Below are 27,954 nucleotides of genomic sequence, written 5' to 3' on the forward strand. Positions count from 1 at the left end.
CAACGGCCACGATTGGATGGTTCGCTTACGTGCCACCGGCACTGGTATCACAGCTGCAATTTCCATTGATGTTGATCGACTTCGATTTTGGTTCTGATTATAATAATAATAATAATAATAATAATAAATACATATAATAAGGTGTTAGCCATAAATTCCTTTGCAGTACCAGTTGTTCTTTATAGCTTCAATGTGCTTAACTGGAATACCAGTGAAATAATGAAAATAGACAGAAAAATCCACAAGCTACTGACTTGTAATAAGATGCACCACCCAAAGGCAGACGTGGATCGCCTTTACCTTCCCAGAGCTCAGGGAGGTCGAGGTTTGATCCAGCTTGAACTTACATACAAAACCACCACAATCGGACTGGCCAAATACCTTGAAGCAACCAACGATTGGATGCTAAAACTTGTTGAAAAACATGAAAGACTTCACTCTATTCTCAAAGAGAGCAAAAAATTCGCTGCTGATCTCTTAGTTACCCACCAGATTGATCAGGCTGAAGGAAATGCGCCAACTGCAGCTGCAAAGAAAATAAAATTAATTGCAAAGACAAAAGCACATAAAATTTTAGCTAGCAGATAGGAACAGAAACCTCTCCATGGCAATTATGTGGCCCGTAGCAAACAAGCTGATGTCGACCAGAAACACACACACCAATGGTTACGAACCTCAGGGCTAAAAGCAGAGAGTGAAAGTTTCATATTAGCTGCTCAAGACCAAAGCTTATTAACCTGGAACTACCAAGCCAATGTGATAAAAAATGGAACTGACCCAAAATGCCGATTCTGTAACAATGAGATTGAAACAATAGACCACCTAATCTCAGGGTGTAGAGTCTTAGCACCTGCAGAATATAAAGCAAGACATGACAGAGTCGGCCAGTCTTTACATTGGACAATATGTCAGTATTATAAAATCAAAAGCGCTGACAAATGGTATAAACACCATCCTGAAGCTGTGACTGAGGGAGAAAATGTGTCGATTCTATGGGACTTCCCCGTACAGACCAGCAAGACTATAAAAGCTAATAAACCTGATATTATTATAAAAGATCAGACAAAAAAGACGTGTTTATTAATTGACATGAGTATCCCTTGCGATCACAATATAGTGGTGAAAGAATTTGACAAGATTAGTAAATATAAAGACCCTGCTAATAGAAATTGAAAAAATGTGGCATCTCAAGGCGACTACGGTACCAGTGATTGTAGGATCTCTAGGAATGATAAAAAAGGTACTGAAACCTATTTGAAAATGATTCCAGGCTTACTATCCTTACAGGAAGTGCAAAAAATCGTATTAACAGGAAGAACATTATCGCTGTGAAAACAACATCCATCCATGAATTTATTTATTTATTAATTTTTAAATACATATTTTATCTGTGAATTTGTGTGTGTAATCTGGGAATGCATACAATGAGCTTCTCTGCCCTAGGTGTATGGAAAACACTCGGCGAGAAATGAAGGAAAATTTGAAGAAAGAAGGAAAAAAACATAATAATAATAATAATAATAATAATAATAATAATAATAATAAATGCCCTGATGCAGTACCAGGCAGTGGCTCTCATGACTGCTGATCTTAACTGATTGGAAGTGTTATCATGTACATTGTTTTGCCTTGGTGTAAAAGATAGGCTACAGCAAATATTCTGCTCAATACCACAGATTTGCTTGTCAGTTGTTTGACCTTAACCAGTTGAGCATGTCCCTTAGTGGCTGACAATATGTGCATCTCTGATCACGAGCAGAAATAGTTGGGGAGCATCATAGCCATGTGTTGAGAGGGATTCTTTGGGGTTTGAATATTTCACCTCTGGAAACATGGGTGTTTCGTTCAATATCCTTAAACAACCCTTATTCAGGGACCTTTTGAGTAGGATGGGTTACTCGACCAGAAGAACATTCTAACTGGGTCCCACCTGCAAGGTCATGTGCACTTTATCTTGATATGAGATCACCATGTCGCGCACATATGGTTGTGATGCATGTGCCTAGTGTACCCTTATCAGACGGGTAGTGATGATGGGTATGCTGGGCTTTGTATATTTTACCCCAGTGTCACTTTGATAGCATGCACTGCTCTCTCACTCAATAATAATAATAATAATATATGGATGATCTATAACTGTATGCTACAAATGATAAACAGCTGGAAACATTACTACAGATAGTACATGGATTTACCAAAGAAGGAAATTTGGCTTAAAATATGTGCCAAAGCAACCTTGAAAAGAGGAAAACTAGTTAGGAGTAGCAACATCTCCCTAGATAAAGCAAATGAAATAAGTGAACAAGACCAAAACCAGACATACAAACACTTTGGAATCAATGAACTAGATACAACACGCACAAATGAAAGAGATTATAAAAAGGAATACTATAGATGAGTTAGATTAATACTGAAAACAGAGCTCAACATGAAAAACAAGATAATAGGTATCACCACTCTAGCTGTCCCAGTTATAAGTTGCAACTACAATATTTTTAACTGGATTCTAAATGAACAAATCAAAATAGACAGGAAAACAAGAAAAATAATGACAAAATTTAGGATGCACAACCCAAAATCTGACATAGAAAGGTTATATACACAATGTATAGAAGGTGGTAGAGGCCTTATACAGCTAGAAAACTATTACAAAATAACCACCATAGAACTACAGAACTACCTACTTCAGAAGCAAGGAAAACTTAATAGAAATAGCCACAAAACTCAAACAAAACAAAAAACTGTTTTCAGTCTTTAAGGAAGCTGACAAATACAAAAAAAAACAAACAAGTCACAGTACCTAACAACTATGAAGAAAAAGAAGAAACAGCAAAAGCTGTAAAACAACTGCATGTGTGGAACAAAAATTCATGTGCTTATGTGTGTGTGTACCTCAAGATTGAGATCAATCACAAGTTCCAAGTCAACTTCTAAGTTAATGTTCAACAAACACTTGCTATAATTAAACATCTCACTTACACTATGACCTAATTTATAGTAAATTCATATATCTGTACACTTAACATTGACTGGCAAAGAACATACATCTTCTTACTGTCAATTATTGCATTCAAATAAATATTGTCAATAGATTTACTAAAGGAAAGCATTACCATAAATTTCACCTCGACTCTACTTGTCTTTTTCCTGACCACTTTAAATAATTGATTGCAAAAACTATCAATGAAAAAACCTAATGTTTGTTAAATCCCTCTTGCATCTATCCAACATTTTTTATAGTATGAAACAGAAAACAAGATCTTAATAAAATAGGTCGTGTATGTTTTTTCTCTTCGTACAGTTTCTTATGCTTGACTCAAGTTTCAGATATATCTATATCAAACACGGTACTCTTATTTAATCTTTGGCGTGGCTATGGTGTGTATATATGTATAAGTGTAGGAGTAACTATAGTGATTGGAATGGCTATAAGCACAAGAGTGGCTGTGTGAGTAAGGGACTTGCTTTCCAACCATATGGTACTGGGTTCAGTCCCACTGTGTGGCACCTTGGATAAATGTCTTCTACTATAGTTCTGGACCAACCAAAGCCTTTGGAGTGGATTTGGTAAACTGAAAGAAGCCTGTCATATATATATATATATATATATATATATATGTGTATATATATATGTATGTATATATTGCTCTTCATGTTTGAAGCTACATCGATGATTTTAACTTGCGTGCGAGATAGATTGCGTGCATATATGTACGCATGCATTTATGTGTATATTTTATATTTATATTTATACGTCTGTATATGTATGGCGTTTGCACGCATCTTTCTGTGTATGTTGATATATATATGTACACTTTAATATAAATATGTATTGCAGTGTAATGTTTATAATAAGTTTTAATTTCTATGCATTAATTATACTTTCTTCATTAACGTCAATATGTATTTTATTCAATGTAAGGTTTTTTCCTCGAATTTTATAATTTTTATAATTTTTATATATATATACATATATTTTTGAGCTTTTTTTGTTTATCGCTCGAAGATTGACTGTTATTTCTAAAGGGCCAATCAAACAAGTCCATTTTTTTAAAGGTGTAGCGTTTGTAAGAGTCTAGATTGAATTGATATATCGGTTCCATTCTGGCAAAAACTGTCTGATGAACGGCAACGAGAAACTCAGAGTAACAGATTTTGTTGAATTTCCTGCTGCTTTAAATAAAGTATATATACATATATATATATATATATATATATAAAAGGATAAGATCGTTAATTTAAAATAAAACAACGAACTTATCAAGTGGTCAGCATGGAAAAAATAACCTTCAAAGGTAATAATTATTAAAATTATAAATTAGGGAATCTACGAGATACTACCATGCTGAAAATAGCAGCCATGAACCGACTCTAAAACCACCTTAAGTTTTCATATAGCAACATGGAGAAAAGACAAAGAGACAAGATGAAACTAGTAAAAGTTTACTGGATAATTCTAGATCCCGGATTTCTGACTTTGCATTTAGAAATGCTTTTCCTTGTCACTCAGAAAGAAACATAAATACATATATATATAAATACAACATACGAATACTTACATATACGAACGTATACATACATATATATGCACGTATGCATCAAGGCTAGTTCAAAATGCCCGCTAATTCCATGTGCTATTTGGTAAAATAGAGTCGGTTCATGGCTGCTATTTTCAACATGGTGGTATCTCGGGGATAGCCTAATATATAATTTTAATAATTATTACCTTTGAAGATTATTTTTTCCATGCTGACCACTTGATAAGTTCGTTGTTTTATTTTAAATTAACGATCTTATCCTTATTTATATAAATTTAAATTTATTTCGTCATTGTATTTACTGCGGTGATATTTTACCATATAGCACATGGAATTAGCGGGTATTTTGAACTAGCCTTGATTCATACGTGCATATATATATAATAAAAAATATATGTATATATATATTTAATATATATATATATATATATATATATATATATATATATATATGTATGTATATATATATATATATATATATATAATATATATATATATATATGTATATATATATATGTGTGTGTGTGTATATATATATATATATACATACATATATATATATGTATATATATATATATTATATATATATATGTATATATATATATATATATATATATATATATATATATATATATATATATATATATATATATATATATAAACGAGAAAAGAAGCAACAAAAATGGATTAGTTTTTAGTACAATTGTTTCATACAGATGAAACAATTGTACTAAAAACTAATCCATTCTTGTTGCTTCTTTTCTCGTTTATAATCACCCCACACTACTGTATTGGTTAACACCATATAGTTTCCTGGTGCATCTAAATTAAATGAATTCATTAGAATTGACTTGAATCTTAATTGTTTATATATATTATATATATATATATATATATATATATATATATATGTATATATATATATAAATATATATATATCAAGGAGAAACAAGCAGTATTAAATCTCTGAGTGAGATGTAAACAGTAGCAATATGGAATTGTAACATATAATTGCCAACATATAAGTGTAACATATAAGTGTGGCGTCCTATACGGGACAGTGCTACTGGCGTTTATAACCCCAGGAAGACATCTCTCTCCTCCAGCTGGCTAACGACACACATTCTGCGTCCGATTAGTATTAGTCTTATGTGATACACATGAACTCAAGTTTCTGGGTGGTTACCCATCCTCAGTGTGTGCTAATCACCAGGCAGTGATGAAAACTCACCCCATTCGCAAAATACTATATGCTTTTTCCAGCGAGGAACCATCGCTGATCTTGGAAAAGGAGAAATAAGCTATATTAAATCTTTGGGCGAGATGTAAACAGTAGCAATATAGAATCGTTATATATATATATATATGATAAATCTCTGAACGAGGTATAAACAGTAGCTGCACGACAATGTGAAGTATATTTGCCACTTAAATGTGGCTAACCACTAAGGGTGGATGCTACTGTAGCTTGTAGCTCCAGGAGAACATCTTCTCCAGCTGGCTATTGACACACTTTCTGTGCCCTATCAGTATTTGCAAAGGGAAGCCATCCTGCCCATCGTCGACCTGACGTGATACACACGGACTCGGGTTTCTGGGTATTTACCCGTCGTCAGCGCACGACAATCACCGGTCTTCGATTCGAAGGGGTCCCAATGCAAATACATATATCCTTTTTCGAGTGACGAAAACCCACTGATCTCGAAAAAGTGTAAACGAGCAATAATAAATCTCTGAACGAGGTATAAACAGTAGCTGCACGACAATGTGTAGGTATATTTGCCACTAAGGGTGGATGCTGCTGTAGCTTGTAGCCCCAGGAGAACATCTTCCCCAGCTGGCTATTGACACACTTTCTGTGCCCACCTCTTCTTTATCTAAGAGAGGAACTTGCTTGGTTCAAGTCTACACACATTTACACATTATCATCATCATCATCATCATCATCATCATCATCATCATTTAACATCCTTCTTCTATGCTGGCATGGATTAAATGGTTTGACAGGATCTTATGAGCCCAATCTTAGATCCAGCAACTTAATTGATAACTTACAACGGGCTTGTCCCACAGAGAACGTTTCCGGTTACTTTTGGGTACGTTCTCGTACACACACACATCGGTCTGATTGTGCAAGTTCTACCTATAATCTCACTGATAGGATGCTGGTTAATCCGGGGTTATAGAAGAAAATACTTGGCCAAGATGTCACACAATGTGATTGAACCCAGAATCACGTGGTTTCCAAGCGAACTTCTTAGTTATATATCTATTCCTGTATCCAGAGCTTATGACAAATGTTTCTGTCGGTACACCCATCCAGGGCCAGGAGAGTCAAGAAAGAACACACAGTACAAATTGAACCAAAAATTAAACTAAATCAATCATCTGTTAAGCAACCCAAATGGAAAACAACGAAAATGAGCAAATGCATGAATACATACTAACAAACCTTTATGTTCAATATTACTCTATTGTGAAAGCGGTGAGCTGGCAGAAACGTTAGCACGCCGGGCGAAATGCTTAGCGGTATTTCGCCTGCCGTTACGTTCTGAGTTCAAATTCTGCCGAGGTCGACTTTGCCTTTCATCCTTCCGGGGTCGATAAATTAAGTACCATTCACGCACTGGGGTCGATGTAATCGATTTAATCCGTTTGTCTGTCCTTATTTGTCCTCTCTGTGTTTAGCCCCTTGTGGGTAGCAAAGAAATAGAAATAGGTATTTCGTCTGCCGCTACGTTCTGAGTTCAAATTCCGCCGAGGTCGACTTAGCCTTTCATCCATTCGAGGTCGATTAAATCAGTACCAGTTACGCACTGGGGTTGATGTAATCGCCTTAATCCCTTTGTCTGTCTCCTCTATGTTTAGCCCCTAGTGGGCAATAAAGAAATAAGAAACGTTAGCATACCGAGTAAAATGTTTAGCGGCATTTCGTTCGTCTTTACGTTCTGAGTTTAAATTCTACCGAGGTTGACTTTGCCTTTCATCCTTTCGGGGTCGATAAAATAAATACCAGTTGAATACTGGGGTCGATATAATCAACTTACTCCCTAACCCAAACTTGCTGGCCTTGTGCTAAAATTTGAAACCAGTATTATTCTATTACTCTATTCTGTAACAGATGACTTTTGGATATGTCTGCTGGCTACGATTTTATCAATTTGGGTTGAGTATTTGGTAAAACACAACACAGATAATTCTTAACAACCAAAGCGGTTTCTTTTCTTTGTTTATGTCCTTGAAAAGTGAAAGTTCAAGTTCACAGAAATATATAATATTATATCTTGGGAACACAGGAAAGTTTTTGACATGGGATACACACAGGTTTCCGAGGGATGATGAGATGTGGAGAATTTGTACAGAAAAGCAATTCTCCAGTTGAAAGAATTACTCTTTAATCGCTTCTAGAATTTTGTCGATTACTATTATAAATGGATCATCAAGATATTTCTTGGATTGCTTCTGAAAATATGGCTGAAGTTCTTCCCTCAACCTTTTTAAAGTGCAGAAAAATATTTTCTTGATTCTTTTCTTTTCTTTCTTTTAGGTTCTCAATCAGATGTGTTATTGTGTCTGAAATTTGCTAGAATAAGCAAAGTACAGAACAAACAATCTTGAAATTAGCTGTTGAAGAACCACGCCCATAATATATTTTCTTTTCGTGTTTTCCCCATAGATGATGTTCTGGTCGACTTGGCATCGGGGTACTTTTTTTTTAATTAATGACTAATATCAATTTCAGCAGTTCCAGATGAATCAGTGAAAAGCAAGAAATTTCTCTCCAAAAACTTTTACTACTTCCTGGCTCAAGTTGCAAATGTATATTTTGTTATTTGATCAGTTGTTGCTGCTTAGCTTTAAGTTGGCTCTGATCGAGAATGCCTATGATGAATGATAAACGAGACTGTAGTATGTCTGTTTCAGTTACCTGTTGGCTTTAAAGCTGTGGTGCCACATCAACGGGAGCCGCAGGGCCGGTTTCCTTGGTTGCAAAATTTTTAGGGGCGCAAAATTTCAAAAGAAAAAAAAACTAAAACAAATAAATAAAAAGAGAGCGCATCCTCGTCGCAATGCTTGCCTTATTCCGGGCGGTATAGACCTAAATTATGCTACTGCTTTGGCTATTAAATTTATTCCTATCTTCATTGCTCAAGCCCCGTAAATTTCTATGAACTGATCTTATTATAATTATCTACCTTGCTTGTTTAGATTTTAAACTCTCCTAGCAGGATATTTTTTCAGTAATTATTTGGATAACCCCAGATGATCGAAAGTTTTCAATTAGTTGTATTACATGTGTGAATAACCCTACTGTTATTACTTTTTGAATGCAGATCACTCCCCTGAGGTATTTTCCCTCAGCCACATCGTCGATATTTATAATTAGCATCACTACATTACCTCTCTCTCTGTGTCTCTCTCACCCCCTCTCTCAGCATATGCACACCACCGTGTAAATCAAGATTTAAGTACATTTAAATATTATAATGCGCCTCTATATTACTGATGTGCGAAAAAAATGGGAGGGAGTCCCCTGACTGCCCTTTTTACGGTTAATTGATCGCTCACTCTTAGCTTTTCCTACTTCCCTGAAGAGATGTAATAAGACTGAAACATGTCTGTTAGTTTCATCAGTTGATTTTAAAGATCAAATCCACATCAATTCGCATTGTATTTATTGTACAAAAACTTAGATCAGCTAATTTTAAAGTTATCTTTCATGCTTTTAGACTATAAACACAGAGAAAGATTTTATCTACTGACTGCTTGCATAATAAATATACCTATCGAAGTTTTTCAATTCACTGTTACATATGTTACATTCTTAGTATATAAATTGCTCTAGTGATGTATTTTCGCTCAGTCGTTTTGTTCAAAGCCAGATTTGCTAGGTATATAATAACCATGATGGTGTCCAACAGAATTCTTAAGGTAGAATGGCCAAATATTTGTCCAGTAGTAGCAAATATGTATTTAAATATGCTTTCATACCGATATGCCTATAGTCAAAGTTATTTCAGCTGTGTTCGTTCAGTTTTTTTGGTGATAACATTGGCTAATGTGTCTTAGTCCTTTTTTTAATCATTGATGGTGGGTAAGATTTGAAAGATTTAGCTAGTATTTCTAGTAGGTTAGGCGAAAACGAAGAACTTCATTCCTTGGTTTGTCTGCTTGATGGCAGTTTGTATTATGGTTGTGGAGCCATCTAAATATAACTCTATTCAGAAGGCTGTAATATCATTTGATAGGAACTCGGTACAAAGAAATACATAGAACAAGGCTGTAACCTTAAATACCTTTAATGTTGGCCTCACATATATATATACAAGCTGAATGACAAATGGAAATGGTTTGATGCGTGGAGGCTATGTTCTCCTCCTGAGCGTTACCTTCTGTCTGTCTGCTAGTAGCTGCGTGTCGTGAAAGATCCAACTAGATTATGTCCTTGCCCTACGACGTTTTGATGCCAAAAGAGGAAGAGGTGAGTGCCTGAACCTTAATGTTGCGTGTGCCCTCTACTGGCCAACTATTTAGGCAGCCGCCGTCAGGGTAGGTAACTGCGCCTAGAGAGCCCCCCCCCCTTAGACCAGAAGCGGTCGAATAAGAATAATGTAGGCGGAGTAGGTGTGCGCTAGGAGGGCACAGAAGAATGAACCATGGCAAAACAGTTGTATGAACAATTGAAAAAATACAATGCAAGTATGTACAAGTAAAACGTTTAGCAAAGAAAGCATCCAATCAAATAGAACTAAGTATATATGTACAATGATACAGAAAGAGAAAAAATATGAATGCGGTGTCACTGAATATGTGTCACTGGCGAGGTAAAGTTAAGAGATGTAGTCTGAGACAATTTCTTCGGCCAATGAAGTGATCTGTCAGAACGTGTCCTGTAAGGTGAAGAATGCATTTTTGTGTAGTTGGTGTTTTGATGAGTGGAGGTGGTGCTGGTGGGGGTGAGAGTGTTTGTGGAATAATGGGTGTGTCAGCAAGTGGCACAAATGTGTCGGAAACAAGCTTTTTTTATTCTGTCGATAGAGACAGTCTCTTTTTTTCCGTGAATGTCCACAGCGAACAGTTTCAGCGTGCTTCTAAGAACGTGATAGGATCCAGTGTAGAGAGGTGTGAGCGGTCCCTTGACGGCATCATTTCTTACAAGCACGTGGGTCCAAGTAGAAATATATGGAGTTACTGTAGAAAAAATAGACTGGTGGCAGGTCAGCAAAGAATGACCTGAGTCGTGTGACGTAAGATGTGGTGTCCGCATTCGGTGAGTCGACGGGTGCCAACATTTGTCCAGGAAGTGCTAAAGTGGTACCATACAGGAGCTCAGCGGAGGAGTAGCCTAAATCTCCCTTGACAGCTGAGCAGCACCCCTGCAGGACAATGGGGAGAAAGTTGGACCAAAGATGAGGGTCAGGAGCCGTGCGAATAGCGGCTTTGAGCTGGTGGTGGAATCTTCCTACCATTCCGTTCGCGTCGGGATGGTAAATTGTGGTGTGGATGTGCTGAACTTCGAGCAATCTCGAAGACTCACGGAACAGATAAGCTTCAAATCGGCGTCCACGATCAGTAGTAATTCTAGAGGGTACTCCAAAGCGAGATATCCACCCGGATATGAGTGCTCTGGCGACTGTTTCCACGGAAATGTCCTCAAGAGGGATGGCTTCAGGCCATCTGGAGAAGCGGTTGATGCAGGTGAATATATAAGTAAATCCGCAACTGACCGGCTAAGGACCAACCAGGTCAATGTGAATGTGACGGAACCTGGTGTCCGTTGGCTGGAAGCATCCAAGAGGTGCTCTCACGTGACGATACACCTTGAAACGCTGACATGGCAGACAGGCACGTGACCAAGCAGTAATAGACCGACGCATATTCAGCCAGAAAAAGCGAGCCGAGATAAGTTTTACTGTGGCAGCTATGCCGGGGTGTGACAGTGAATGCAGTGCTTTAAAAACAGCACGACGGTGATGTTCAGGAACGAGGGGTCGTAGTGACCCGGTAGAAACATCGCAAAGAATAGTTCCTTCAGAAAACGGCAGAGGCAGGTATTCAAACTTGCCGCAGGAAAACTGTGGTGAAGAGACGTCCAGAGAGTCCAAGGAGGGTTGGGCAGTACCCATAGCAACCAAATTAATCGAAGCAGGAGACGACAGCGCACTGACAGGCAGGCGAGATACGGCATCGGCGGGATGTTGTCAGTGCCAGCAATGTGGCGAATGTCACTAGTGAATTGTGATATGTAGTCCAAATGCTTTGTTTCTCTGGGTGAGTCTCGGTCCGTTTTGGCAAAGAGAGCGAACGTTAACGGTTTGTGGTCGGTGAAAATCGTGAAATCTCTACCTTCAAGAAGATGAGAGAAATGCTTTACTGCCAAGTAGATTGCTGTATCTCAATTCGGCATTTTTCAACTGGCGCGAAAAGAAGGCTAATGGCTGGCTTCGGCTGTTGACAGATTGCTCTAAAACTGCGGCAATAGCGGATGATTACACGTTGTCAGTGAGTGTCAATTTTGCATCTGCAATAGGATGAGCGAGGAAGGATGCTTGAGCAAGGTCAGCTTTGAGAGATTCAAAAGCTTGGATGGATGTAGGAGACAGCGTTATCGAGGAGTCTTTTTTCCGTTGATCTTTCAAGAGCCAAGTCAAGGGAAGCAACTTCTCTGCGCAGTTAAAATGAAACGACGATAATAATTAATTAAACTAATAAAATTTCTGAGCTATTTTAATGAAACAGGAGACAAGCGCTTGATGGCTTCCACTTTAGAGGGAAGCGTCGGCGTCATGAAATGCCCCAAGAATTCCAAGCTGGTAAAACCGAATACACACTTGGATTGATCTTCACATCATAGGAACATAGGCGCTTGAAGAGTTGGGTTAAGTATTGGAGGTGCTGATCTGGAGTACCACTGGCGATTAGAAGGTCATCGACAAAATGTAACCCACGGACGACCTCACCAATGAACCTTTGGAACGTGCTGGCCGCATTACAAAGGCCAAACGGCATAGACATTACGAAGACCAAACGGCTGTCTTTGGAATGTCGTCGGGGTTGACAGGGATTTTGTGGTACGCGCGTACTTAGTCGATTTTAGAAAAATCTTACAGCCGTGCAGGGCAGACGAAAAATTCTGCATATTTGGTTGGGGATAGCGATCTGCAATAGTGAGTGTTAAGACATCTAAAATCTCCAGCTGATCGAAAATCAGCTTCATTATTCCTGGTCATGTGTAAAGGTGCTGCCCACGGGCTCGTGAAGGGACGAATAAGGCCCAGCTGGAGCATGTGCTCGAATTCAGCCCGGGCGATCCGGAGTTTTATCTGGAGACAACTGGTGTGGTCGGAAAAAAAACTGGAGGCCCCTTAGTCGTGATGAAATGTCTCGTGGAATGGACTGAATTCGACGAATGAAATGACAAGTCAGTCAACTCTGGAAACGAAGCGAGTAACTGATGGTAGGCGTCACCCGAAGCAGCCACGATGAAGGAAGAGCTCACGAAAGGGACAGTAGAATCCTTTCCGGAGATGGCGAGTGAATTGGTGTCATCAATAAGTCGGCGTCCTCTAACGTCCACAAGGAGAGAATAGTGATGTAAGAAATCAGCACCAAGAATGCGATAGGGCAGGTCTACAATGACGAAGATCCACTTGAAATTCCTACGGATTGATAAATTCAGGGTAGGAGAGATTTGTCTGTAGATTTTGATGGCGAAATGATTCACCGCGTAGAGAGAGAGAGAGAGAGAGAGAGAGAGAGAGAGAGAGAGAGAGAGAGAGAGAGAGAGAGAGAGAGAGAGAGAGAGAGAGAGAGAGATGTCGGAAAGACCAAGATTGGTGGATGTAAACCTTCGGGGCCAAATGCTTACGCTGGCACCGGTGTCCACTATAAAGGACTTTGAAGAATTAACATCTCGGATAAAAAATGCACGGTAAGGTGAATCAGTGCGGGAGACAACTGACGTGCCCAGCGCTCCCCTGCCGAGTTTCCCTGAAAAGAGTAAGAGCAGAGCTGTATACACCTTTCGGCTTGGTCCTTGAATTTCCTATGGTATCAGCAAATTGATGGAATAGGAAGTGCGCGTGCGCACGAGAAGTAGCGGCGTCTGGTCCTCCCTGCAGAATTATCCCATGAAGACGAACAGTTCCTGCACAAGCGTGAAACTTGACGGGTCAGTTCTCCACTAGCCCGCAAGATTTCGGAGGATTGCGTGTCGTCCGGAGCAGAAGAATCACAAGCTCGAGTGGAGGACGAAGAAGCGCATTGAGGCAAAGGAAAAGGACTCATCTTGACGATACTAGGAAAACGGAACGCCACGAAGAACAAGCTGGTTGAAGGAAACGCCTTTAGAAATAGCAGTCAAACACCCTAGTTGAAAGAAGACACGAGCATCAAACTAGGATTTTTTTTAGTAGCAGAGGGTAAAATAGAAGTCTTTGCCAACGGATGAAGAACAAAACATGGCCAACACGTGAATAATCCGGGTAGGGTTGAGAGAAAGAAACTCATACCTGGCACGTAGGAAAAGTTGTTATCCATGTGAATTCTGAACAAAATTTCGAGTATTTTTTTAACGTCATTTTACATGCAAGAAAATTCTCCTGGGACTCTGTGTCTTTCAGTAAATTCAGTTACAACATGAGGAAAAATGATTTGCCGCGCCCGCTTGAAAATGGCGCCAAAATTTTCTGGTGAAGATGACAATATGGCGACGAGAGAGATCAGTGGTATGTTCCTATACGATGAATGGCGGTCTGGTCGCGTAGACGAAGTCGAGGAGAAAAAGGAATACGTATCCATTGGTCAGAAATTCGTCCGAGATTCACCATTTTAGAAGGAATGGATCTTTTCCTTTTGATAGCCAGATTTCAACACAATTTCTAGTTAACTAAACACTTTAAAACTTCGTATACTGGTAGAATGTGTCAAAAGAAAACATTATTTTCACTTGGCTTTTTTGATAAATTTGTAATTCGTTTGTTTAACGTAGTTTAATTTTTCGAATTTTAACCAATCCTATGCTCTCTTTTGAGCTGAAATCATTTGCTGCGTCTAAAAACTGAGACAACATCTGTTTTGTTCGTAATATAGCGTTCGTGAGTTCGATATCAGGCTAACCTACCGGCCCCACGGTGGGATTTTTTTCTTTACGATTATTAGTAAATTTTTTCTTTACGATCATTAGTAAATTCACATTTATTTATCAATATCGATAACGAATTACTGCCATTGTTTAGACCGGCCCCAGTACGTAACTGGTACTTAATTTATCTGGTACTTAATTTAACTGGTACTTAATTTATCCCTAACTCTAACCCTAACCCTAACCCTAACCCTAAACCTAACCCTAACCCTAACCCCTAAACCCAACCCTAAACCTAACCCCTAACCCTAAACCTAACCCTAACCCCTAACCCTAACCCTAACCCTAAACCTAACCCCTAACCCTGAACCTAACCCCTAACCAAAGCTAGCGACCGATGCCGGAAGGCTGTCACGAGATAGGGTTAGGGTTAGGGGTTAAGCTTAGGGTTAGGTTTAGGGTTAGGGTTAGGGTTAGGGATAAATTAAGTACCAGTTACGCACGCACGCACTGGTGTCGATAGAATCGACTTAATACTTTTGTCTCTCATGCTTTGTCCCCTCTGTGTTTTGCCCCTTGCTGGAACAAATTTACACAAAAGGTAAATAAACCAGAAATGGGGGATCAATGTTTCATCGTTTCGGGGTCGATAAATTAAGTACCAATTACGCACTGGTGTCGAGGATTTTTTCCTCAATTTATATCACAGCCTCCGACAAGCTGGGGCATCCTTTTATGAAAAAATATTTCGCAAATTTTTACAATACGACCCACCTCCACGCACCCTCATATCCCACTCTAGACCGATTTAGGCATATTATTGTTTTGTTTTTGTTGTTTTTAGCCCTTCAAAACCATGGGAGAAGCCTTTTCGGTAAAAAAAAATAAAGAAAATATTCAAAAAATATCGTTAATATTTTTATTGGGCGACGAAATTCATCGATTTAAGAGATATGGCTGTTGTTTCTAGCACATGCCAACACAACCCTCCTCGTTTGTTTATCAATATCGATAACGCAGCAAATGATTTCAGCTCAAAAGCGAGCATAGGATTGGTTAAAATTCGAAAAATTAAATTACGTTAAACAAACGAATTACAAATTTATCAAAAAAGCCAAGTGAAAGAAATCTGGCTATCAAAAGGAAAAGATCCCGGGGGGAAGTTTTAAAGTGCTTAGTTTACTAGAAATTGTGTTGAAATCTGGCTATCAAAAGGAAAAGATCCGAAGGAATTGTGGTGTGTGCTGCGTCGAGTCGCCACTTAGATGGCTGTGTGTATCATGGTGGTGGAGCCATCTAAATATGACTCTATTCAGAAGGCTGTAATATCATTTGATAGGAAAACGATTCAAAGAAATACATAGAACAAGGCTGTAACCTTAAATATCTTTAATGTCGGCCTCACTATATATACAAGCTGAATGACAAATGGAAATGGTTTGATGCGTGGAGGCCATGTTCTCCTCCTGAGCGTTACCTCTTGTCTGCGTGCCGTGAGAGAGCCAACTAGATTATGTCCTTGCCCTACGACGTTTTGATGCCAAAAGAGGAAGAGGTGTGTGTCTGAACCTTAATGTTGCATGTGCCCTCTACTGGCCAGCTAATTAGGCAGCTTCTGTCAGGGTAGGTAATTGCACCTACATTGGTATTTGACTATAGTTCTACCCTGAACGAGAAGACATGATTAAATACATTTCTTCCATAACCACACCTCTTTTTTGGCAGGGTAGTTGGTTCTAGGAATACATAATCTAATGTAATTCTCGTTTTAAAACGGTGGAATAGGATTTAACAGTTCTTTCGCTGCTATTTTTAATTGGTCAAGCAACTACAAAAACACTTGCATGATGCAAATGAGCGTTGTTCATTGATGTTATTTTTTTCTATGAATTATGCAACTGCCTTGCATTCAGTACTGTATTTCTCAGTTTCACAAGAGATGACTAGAATCGCAAACCACTTTGGTAAAATTTATCATCAAGCTGTTCTAAACTGACTTCCTTTAAACAGATCTTTTCTTGGCGCGGAAATGCCTGTTTAAATGTTATACGACCGACCGAAAATAACATTTTTGCTGATAAAAATCACGTATACGAGCTGTCAAAAATGCTCACATTCTCAGTAAAGTAATCAAGTAAAATGTTTTTTCATTCTGATAAGAAAAGTTTACATTAGAAGTTAGGGTATAAAAGTAGAGCATTTGAGATTTTTCTGCTGACTTTCGTAGAAGAAATGACAGGGACGAAGCATTTTTATAACAAATTATTTGGGGTCCCGAAATGGAGCTGATTCGTCACCATGATAAAGCTAAAAAGAAAAGAAAATAGTAACTTTCAGAATCAGCAAGCAAATGTAAATAATCACAATGATTGTATAACGGTTGTTGTTTAGTCACAGGTCAGTTGTTTAGTCATGGATCAAAATATAATCTATAACGAAAATAAAATTCCTGAAACACTTCAAACTCTGTAGACAAGTTCTGCAGTGCGGGCAGAACAACTTGCCGTTGCTTACAAATAGGATATATGAGAGAAGTGGGTTCAAACATTATATGGGACCGAGGTTCGAGGAGCCAAAGAGAGGCCTGTGGCAATCCGCAGTGCCCCACCTTTAAATTTTGAGTGATATCGTCTTTCACCTTCTCGAGGTCCGAAAGTAGTTTTGTTCTGCTAACAATCACTTTCAAAAACGTTGGTTTGAAGCACCGAATTAAACATCTGCGTCCAGCAGTGGCCTAGCTAATTGGGAGCGACCGCTCTTCCCGAGCACATTTTTCAAAATTAGTGCCTTTTCAACAATTTTTTTTTATCACCTATGCGATAAAAGTCGAATCTCTTTTTTTTATGTTAACCGCATGGCAATGGAGGAACTTTCGGAGTCATCACATTATTTGAACAACCAACTGTTTCATCTTTTTCACGTCACACCTATATCAGTAGTTGTAAGTTTCATACGTTATGACATGGTTACTGAAACATACATACATATATAGAACTATATATATATATATATATATATATGTGTGTGTGTGTGTGTGTAAAGTACAGAAGCCATCTTAACATGGCTAACCACATAGGGGAGGGGGTGTTACTGTAGCTTTATAGCCCCGGGAGATGTGGTTAGCCATGTTAAGATGGCTTCAGTAACACCCCCTCCCCTATGTGGTTAGCCATGTTAAGATGGCTTCTATACTTTACATTATCGAGCGATTACTGTTTCAATCTCATTCTGAGATTTAATAATGCCTATATATATATATATATATATATATATATATATATATATATATATATATATATATATATATATATATATATATATACATACACATATATATTTATATAATTTGGGTCTAATGACGTAATGTAATTGGTATGTACGTACGTGCTCGGTTTGGTTTACCACAAAAACTCTGGTTAGAACTGCAACTGAAAAATGGTGATGTTGAAGCTACCTTTCAAAGATAGTTAGAAGTGGTTCATCGTTGAGCAGGTAGATAAATATTAAAAACAGAGAATGAATACGCGAAATATGTGTCATCAATTTAGAGCAGTTAATTTATAATTAAAAAATTTATATATAGAGCAGAGTAATAGTAAATATGTAAAGTCTCTTAAAGCTGTTTCTAGAACAGCTGAGCGTGTGGATCATATGTTACTGAGATTTCCATATAAGCTACACATTCCATCCTCGGAGAAAGAGGAAGAAAGAGAGAGAGAGGAGGAGATAAATGAAGAATATATTATATATATATACTCATACATACGTATGTATATATGTATGTATGTATGTATGTATGTATGTATGTTGCGGATCTTTACGTTCTGACTTTAAATCTGCTTTTCATCTTCCATCGTCAATAAAATTTTAAAAAAGACTAATTAAGTACTGGACTGATTTAATTGGCTGTACTCTCCCGTCCGCGAAACTGTTTTTCCCACGAGAGTTCCAGACCCCAGTAATGAGCTCATTTGCATACAACCAATCAGAACTCACCTTGACTTTGTTGTCATGTTAGAGGTTGGCATTCAAAATGGCGACCTCCGACTGCCATGCGAATCTTGCATTGTGCTCTCATTCAAATGCCAATATCATCGATACTGAACATATGCTGACATTGTGCTGACCGTGACGACGACTGCATGGAGCCGAACGATCAGAAAAATGAAAATGACGGAGCTGACTGCGAGGATATGAAGATTTCAGATAGCGAACACGATGATGTGACAAATCCGCCACTAGAAAATTTGCACTTGCAACGCTCTCTTCAAAACCAGTTTGATACACGCTGTTGCACATCAAAAGCTGGATGTTTGAGCACTGGAATGGGGTAGATGTTAGGAAGATTTGGCTGCTATTTCTTATTGGTTAACGGGTCACTTAGAAACGACCTTATTAGTTCATATACGTCTGTGTGGACATTCTTATAGAATAGTTGGAAATTATCTAGCTTTACAAAATCCGAAATTTCGTCGAATCTGTATGTTTTAAGCGTCGTAGATTATGAATTTGGCGAAAAATATGATGCTGGTCCCCACATACACCACTTTCTGTAACTTTTCGTATTTGACTTTCGATTTTCCCCCCGGATTTTTGCTGTGAATGTGTAGTGAGACCCAGAATCGAAACCTCACAACTTTAATAACTAGTCAAGTGACGTGTGTTCTGGTTATTAACCAATCAACTTACTAGAATATCACCGTATATTAGAGAATTTCCTTAGTGTCCCAAGAGTTTGATATTTCGTAGTTATATAAGCTCAACGCACGCAAACAAATCACAGAGAGAGCACTTTGGAAGCACAAGCAGTAGGCTCTTACTTCGATAAGTTTTCCTTGAGTTCAATCCCAAGTTAAAAGGAATTCATCAACGAGGATGAACAAGCATTATTCTCACCTCTCACTCGAAGCTAATGTTTTGTTAATAAATTAATTACAACTACGTTCGGTTCTAGCACATTACATTATGCTACTGGCAAACTATTATGTAACTATGTAAATATTGTAAATTTACTTCGATAAAAATATGTTATTTTAACAACGTTTGCAGTTAGTTTATTATGGGACAACACGCAACTAAACTTAATACCAACCAAAAAATATCCATACAACCAGTACCACAAATGTTTTTGAAGAATTATAATCACGGATGTTTAAAACATCAATCTGCAAAAAAAAAAAAGAAAAAGAAAAAGTAAAAGAATACAAAAACTCAAAAATTACCGAATGGATGGGGTTTATTTTTTTTCGGGTTTGTATACCATGAAGCTCAAAACATATCCGAAGAAATTAGAGGGTTTGGTGCACTAGAATATTTCCGACGCAATTCTATGCGTCTGTGTGCAAACACATGGCAGTAATAACTCGCTCCACTCTATGCATAAGCTGTCGCAAATGAGGGATGCCTGCGGCGCCAAAACCTACATAAATTAGGGAAACGAAAGAAGTAAATAATGAATAAATGAATGCTAGCAACAAATATAAGGAACCAGAAGAAGATAACAGGAAAAAAGTAAAAGAAATGAAGAAACAACGGGGAATATATTTAAATAAATAAAATGTAGGGTTTTATATCAGATGTGTTTGAAAGAGAAATAAATTGAGTCTGCACTTTCTTGTCTTACACAACAGGAAATATCAGATAAAAGAGGTTATGTTAGTGCTGGTTGTTGTTGTGGCGGTGGTGGTGAAGGATACATGTTGGCTGGAGTTATGTGTAAGTTTACAGCAGTTAGTGGTAGAGGGTTGTTTTATTTCTTATCGGAAGACATTATTACTCCATTGCGGGTGAAGGAAGTCAGTAAGTGGTGAAGAGGCTTTTATCTCTCATGAGTGAAGTGGAGAAGCATTTGTGCTTCAGTTAGAGTGGAAGAAGTCAATAAAATTACACGCTATCAGTACTCGGAGTTTAATTCACTTCAACTCTCCTCTGTACTCTTCTTTTTCACCCCTCTTTCTCTCTTTTAATCCCCCTCTTCACACTTTCCCATCCTGCTTTCTCACCCCTCTCACTCAAGTCGCTTCTATCCTTTCTGCCTTTATCTTCCATTCTAGCGCCACCCCACTTACTCAAGTATTATGATGTTTGCCAAGAGTTAAAAGGAGATATTCACATTACCTATTCCTCACTCTTTAAAAGTCACTCTAGAGCATAATATTATACAATAATACCCGGCAACAAACCACCAGGTAGGTGGCCACTGTCTGGTGACTTCGCTCAACACTGGGCATTAGCATTCCATTAGTTAGCCTTCAAATTTTGTTTGATAACGCTCATTTAGCGTGTGCTCGCCGGGAACTCCTCAATCGCATGTTCGAGACTTTGGTATGTATAAACATTTTCCCGCCATAATTACATTTCCAAAATCAGGGTGCGTCTTTCATGCAGCAAAATACGGTAATCATATTTGTATATAACAAAATTATGAATAGTGTTTTTTCAAGATGCCCAAATGTTAATATGAATTTTCTAAAGCCTTAAATTTTATTTTTAAATGATACAGTGCAGCTAGAGATTCCTTGTGCACACAGACTGAGCAGCCCTCTGTCACAACAGTGTAGTCTTATATCACTGGTTTATTATCCAATGTGTCCTTTCTGCTTGTTGTTTAACTCCAGTTCAACTCTGATCCGGCAGATAGCCTAACCACGAGCAAATAATCTGTAGTGTACGCTTAGGGAAGTTCCTCTCTCTCTCTTTCTGTTATATATACACAAATACGGATGTAGTAGATAACAGCTAGCCTTCGGCCACTCTTTTGGACCCTTTTGTGTCCACAGCACTGATTGGTTGGTATTAGTGCAGTTTGTCTCTTGCTCTATTGCGTGCCAATATGCAACCCAACCAATCGCAGCCTTCTGATAAGGTCACGTGAGACAGTCTCTTCCAAACTTCCGGTGAGCCGAAAGCATAGTATAAAACGCTAGCTTTACACCATCTTTCGTCTTTCGGTTCTAGACCTTTTGAGGTCTAACCACTGACCACAGAGCACACAGCCTGTTCCAGCGACAACACAACAGCAGCCACATCTCAGTCGCCTCCGTCTTAACGTCGTCAACAACAACAGATTCTATCTCAACACTGTTCGTGAAATACTTCACCATAGTTAACAGCAAACACAACCTGCGAGAACCTTCTGTACCAAGTAACCGGCTCTGCATAGTAGCCACAGCTTCACATACGACACGTGCCTCAACTGGCTCTGCATTGCAGCCACAACTTCTTGTTACAGCACTTCAACTATCGTGTACATTGACTACGAACTGGTATTTATCATCCTTGTGTCTGAACGTTCTTTTAACATCATATTATAGACTCTTTCAATGCTCTGTACTTAATGCACACACATACACTTTGTATACATGATCCACTGGGATCAACTATACCGTTCATCCTCTCGGGATCGATAAAACAAAGTAACCCTCCCCTCATAATCGTTGGCCTTGTACATGAATTAGAATCCATTCATTACATCTGAACTAGTTTCAGATTTTTTTTAGTCACGTTCCTAATCTGTATGTGCTGGCCCGAATAAAAGAGCAGTTGTTCTTCCATATACGTCTCAAGTCTCTCATCTCCAGTCAACCGATGATGTCCAAGAGAACGACAAAACAAGTCCGTTACAAAGTGTCGTTGCAAGCGTTGTTGTCAGACGTTCTAACTGCTTCACCTCCATTCATTGATGTGGCGAGACGCTTTTTATCGGCCCCAAAAGATGAAAAATAAAGTCTTCGGTAGCATTTCACCTCGGTACACTGAAGGTCGGAACAAATACTGCGAGGAATTCTATTTAATGATCTTCATATAACACCATAAATTCACTTTGTAGTTATACAAGTTTTCTTTCTTTCCTTGTTATAGTGGTGGTGATCGTAGGAGGATCGGACCGAATAATTTTATCGTCAGATGAGGGAGCTTCTACTTGGTCGCTTGTCCTTCTAGAAATAGCAACCCAATCTCTCTTAAAGTGTATTGACTTTAAAAGAGGCAGGACACTTCGTGTAATATAATTTTGAATATACTATGTCAAATAAATGATGGGATGGCCATAACTGGAATATTTTTTGGGTTAGGGTTAACCTGGCGTTGAACAACAACTAATACTATTAATCTGTAGGAAAGTGCAATGGCGAGCTTCTGAGAGATGATGGTGATGATAATGATGATGATGAAGGCAATGGTGATGGCGTTAACAATGATGGGGTGATGATGGTAGTGTTGGTGTTGGCAACGCTCGACAATAATGATGACTATGACGATCATGATGATGGTGGTAGTAGTGGTGACGATAGTTTAAGAAACATTCAACAGGTTGATTTAGTGACCTACTTGTTGATATTTTGAGACAAGTACAGACGCCTTGCTACCTGCTACCAAAGGACAGAAAAGTTGAAGGTGTGGGAGTGTATGTGGGGTGGTGGAGAAAAGTTGACTGATTACATTGTGAATGACACAATTCTTTTGTTACGATATTTCTATTGAAATACGGTGTATTCAATAATTTTAAAAAAAATAATGAAGACTAGTAAAATAACTGCCATTACTAAGCAGTATTTGGAACATAACACAAAATTATGATGGAAAGTATTAATTGAAATCACTCTAAAACGAAAGTTTGTATCAGAGAACCAAAGGTGGTCACAAGCGGGTCAACAAGAGTAGATTGAAACAAACCCTTTGGGACAAACCTCATTTGAAATTTTAAACTCTCAATTAAGGCGCAAAGTAAGACAAAATACTTTAAGCTTGAAATGCATTCATCGAGCTACAGAGGATGCTTTCAGATGACTGTTTAAAACCTACGATATTATAAGTGCTTGTAGTCATTAATGATATACAACAAGCTTTAAGCACAAGTGGGACTATAACGTAATATATATTGCAAACAAAAGCTGACTTCCCCAAGAAAAATATCAAATGCCAAGTATCACTCTATTAGATTATAATAAAAAACGGTTTCGAGGTTAAATGATTTGCCAAATTGGGTCGCACATGTAAAAAGATCGGGAAACTTACTCTGTGTTGGAGTGTACATATGCAGATAGGGCGGGGATCGTCAGGTTCAGACAAACCCAAACCCGCAGCTTGACGTAAATAAATTATGAACCAAATATTTGCTTTAATTTTGTATTTCCTACAAATTAGGCGTTTAATTATCGAAAACACAGCTTAGTTAAAATCCTGTTTCAAGTAAAGTATTCTTTGGCAGTCAAAATTTTGTTTAACAATATCGTTTACCCTCCTTCTACCTGTACTATTATACATGATGCACTTGAATAAAATCTATGATATTATAAGTGCTTGTATGTCTGTGTAGAAAATATTTTTGCTTCGTAACCACTTGGCACTAGGCTCAATCTTGCTTCTCAGAAGCCTTTAGATGACCAGTGCTTATTGGGCGAAATTTAGAACACGGAATCTGTGGCTGTGTTTGTGTGCGTATGTGTGCTTGTAATATATATATATATTATATATATATATATATTATATATATATATATGTGTGTGTGTGTGTGTGGTGTGTGTGTGTGTGTGTGTGGTGTGTGTGTGTGTGTGTGACCGGAGAAATTGATTTGTAAACAATATTATGAAATGTCGGAGTCAACAGTTGTTACAATAAAAATTTGTTGTTATAATTTCATAGCGTAGGATGTGAACGATGAACAAGGCATGAAGTTTTAAGAAAGTATTTATTTACCGTTATGTTGAAAAATACCATACCTCGACGGGCAGGTTATAACATCCGAGAGCATGCGAAAGAAAGATGTGGTAGAATTTTTTTTTTCGCATAGTTTGGCATACACAAATTGTTAGTAGTAATCCAAAGATAGTGATAGTTGATGTTGTATGAGAAATTAATTAGAGCTAGTGAAAGTTGTAGAGTTGTGGGACGTTGTCGCACAGTTGCTGACAGTAAATTTCATTTCTCTCGCTGACCATTGTTTTTAGTAGCTGCATTCCTTGTGATCATGATTCTAGTAGTCCGTTCCCCAACTAATTGAGTCGTCACAAGCCGCCTCGCTCAGTTGTCGCCAAGTGACTACTTGGTTGAGTCGTCACCGACTGACTTTTGCTTGATGCGTTCTTGCTTTTATAACTCTCCAGAAGGATAGATGTATCATTGAAAACAATAGATTTAGTTGGTGGTCTTGTTATCTCTATTCTAGCTTTTGGTGAAGTAGAAGAGGTTAGAAAGGGTCAAGTGGTGCAGCCATTATTTCAGCCTAGCTAAAGGCAACTGGAAAATGTAAAACTGCTGTCAGAAAAGAACCATTGTTCCACCGTGGGAAAAGTTCTGTTGCAGTGTTAATTTAAATTTGGTTATGGTGGATCGAATCCACTTCATGCATGCAAGATCCACTACATCTATATATATATATAATATATATATATATATATATATATATATATATATATATATATATATATATATATATATATCAAAATAAGCAACAAGGATATCCAGAGGTAATGCTTATTTTGACTTTAATCACCTTACTTTGAAATTGTATGAATAATACCGTACTAAATTCTGGCACCTCAACTTAAGTACCATATTCATCTGAATCTAAATTTTTGTTGAACTCTTCTACCATACCCAATATATATATATATATATGAATACCCACATAATTGTGTCTCTAACTCCAGAATTTGTTTCCCCATAACTTTAAGAAAAATGGATATTTTTTTAATGAAATTTTCTACAAATACCTATCAGGTAGTATAGATTACGATTGTATCAGAATTTAAAGGGGAAAAAAATTGATGAGCGCACCCACGTATATGCTGACACACATAACATATATATCTACGAAATGAAACTTGAAAATCTGGAAATTTGGAAATAGTTATATGTTGTGTGTCCGTATGTATATGTGCACACCCACAGTTTTTTTTACATTAAATTCCCATATAATCGTAATATACACTATAGCTTTATTAAGCTATACATGAAAATAATCAGAAGCAAGAATATGTCAGTTTATTGTTTATTTTGCTTCACTCAGCTACGATGTGAGGACGAGTACGATCGGTCATTTAAATCCCCTGGCTGCTGTCCCGCTTAACCGGAAGTCCCTTCTCTGCAGGCCAGATTGTTAGCTAGCCCGCAGTGAAGGTCCCTAAAGCAGATAGACAAGCCCGTTTAAGGAAACATGAAACACCAGAGCAGAAACGACGGAGGTTGGAGTCTGACACTGATAGAAAAGCCCGCTTAAGAGAACAGATGTTAACAGAATAACTTCAAAGGAACGAAGCCAAAATTGCCCGTTCCAGAGAACTGGAAACATCAGAACAACGACAAGTCAGGTTGGAATTTAGGCTTTTTCTCACTAAGAGTGAGGAACGAGCAGCCTTTAACTATGACCTGACACATGGCCATTACGATAGATGCCTTATGCATACATTTGTGAAGAGTACAAACCGAGACGAAGGCCGGGTCACTGCATTTTATCTGATCAAATTCATCCTATGGTTGCGGAACTGTTTCTGGAGGAAAACGCAATCTTACAGGATGACAATGCACCAAATCACACAGCTAAAGTTGTTACTCAATGGCACGAGGAACAGTCTAGTGAAGTTGAACATCTTATCTGGCCACCACAGTCCCCAGATCTCAATATTATTGAGCATTTATGGGGAATTTTAGAAAAACAAGTAAGGAGTCGATATCCTCCACCATCACCACTACAAGAGCTGGAGACTGTGTTAGCTGAAGAATGCACGAAAATTCCTTTAGAAATAATTCAAACTTTGTACGAGTCCATAACTCGTAGAATTCAAGCTGTAATTACTGCCAAAGGCGGTCCTACCTCATCGGACCAATTAACTTCTGCTAAATTTAGTTCCACTAACAAAATTCATTCGTTGTTCTTGTCTGTTGTGGGCGTGTCTCGGAAGAGTCCGCCAGGTACGCTATTGGCTGACTATGTGTACACGTGACAAGACGTGATTAGTCGACGCAGCAGCAGCTAGCTGAGCAGCATTGTGTAATTCTGCAGTTTTGAGTTCTGTTCACCTACGGCGTTGTCACATTACAGACAGTCTTACAGTGTCAGCGACAGCAGTGTACGTTATCGGCTTATCGAGTTAACGCTTATCGTTTTGCATGCTCTCTCTACAATGTAAGTAGTTGTCGAACCATGACAAGTACTTACATTGGAGATGACTACTTACACTGTAGAGACAGTACGCAGCAGCATAGGAGAGCGTATAGGTGAACACTGGCGAGAGCTCAAAGAAGAGAAAGTCTCGTCGGTGCTCTACCAACTTGCTCAAGCAGAACATAGAGGCTCAGTCAATAGCATAGAGGTCAAAGTATTATCAATACATAGAACTGACACGACACTTAGACAAATCACAGAGGCTACACATATAGCAATAGACAGACCGAGCCTCAACAGAAAATACGAATTAACACCCACCATCACACCATGACGACTAAAGACTAAAGACTGAATAGAGAAAAATAACAGTTACAAACAGCGTAATACACATACAAAGACATATATGCACATACCTATGATAAATATAAAAGAATTAGAGATATTAAAAAAAAAGGCTATAAAGGGCACGGATACAAACAACCTAGGAGGCGAACTCATATACACACACGAACGCACATACGGTAACTTCACAGACGGTCGCAACAATATCAACACAACCAACAACAATGAGAACAACAACAACAACAACATCTAGTACGATGTCAGCAGCGTGGGCGAATACACAAACACAGAGGGTGACAAGAACGGTACAAAAAGTCGGGTTCAAGGGTAACAGCAGCGGCAACGGGGAAGGGAACGGGGCTGAGGGGAGGATCATAGTGCTACTAAGAACAATGCTTAGGGCCTCACATTTCGCCTTGTATATATATATATATATAATATATATATATATATATATATATATATATTATATATATATATATATATATATATGTATATACATATACGTTTCTGATGGTAGTCAATAGTCTGGAGAATGTTGGGCTCCATCTAGCTGGCTTCTCTTTCAAATACTTCTTTAAAATGAAACCCTTAGTAGATGATGTGTAATAATTCACTGTGCTATATACTAATCAGGAACATGCTCCTTTACACTTGAACGTGGAAGGCGCTTGCTGCAGGTCACTGTTCTCGCTGGGAAATTTCTCCTTTCAGACTTTGTGTATAAAAACACATCGAACCGAGATTTGAATGACGTTATAGGACTGCCAAACATATTTTTCGGTCTTAGAGACAGAAATTGTTTCATTCTTTCATAGCCCAGTCGGAACTCTAGTTCTTATATATGTAACGGCAGAAATTGATTAGTAAACAATATTATATGT

Source organism: Octopus sinensis, linkage group LG24, assembly GCF_006345805.1.
Source record: "Octopus sinensis linkage group LG24, ASM634580v1, whole genome shotgun sequence".
Taxonomy (NCBI): domain Eukaryota; kingdom Metazoa; phylum Mollusca; class Cephalopoda; order Octopoda; family Octopodidae; genus Octopus; species Octopus sinensis.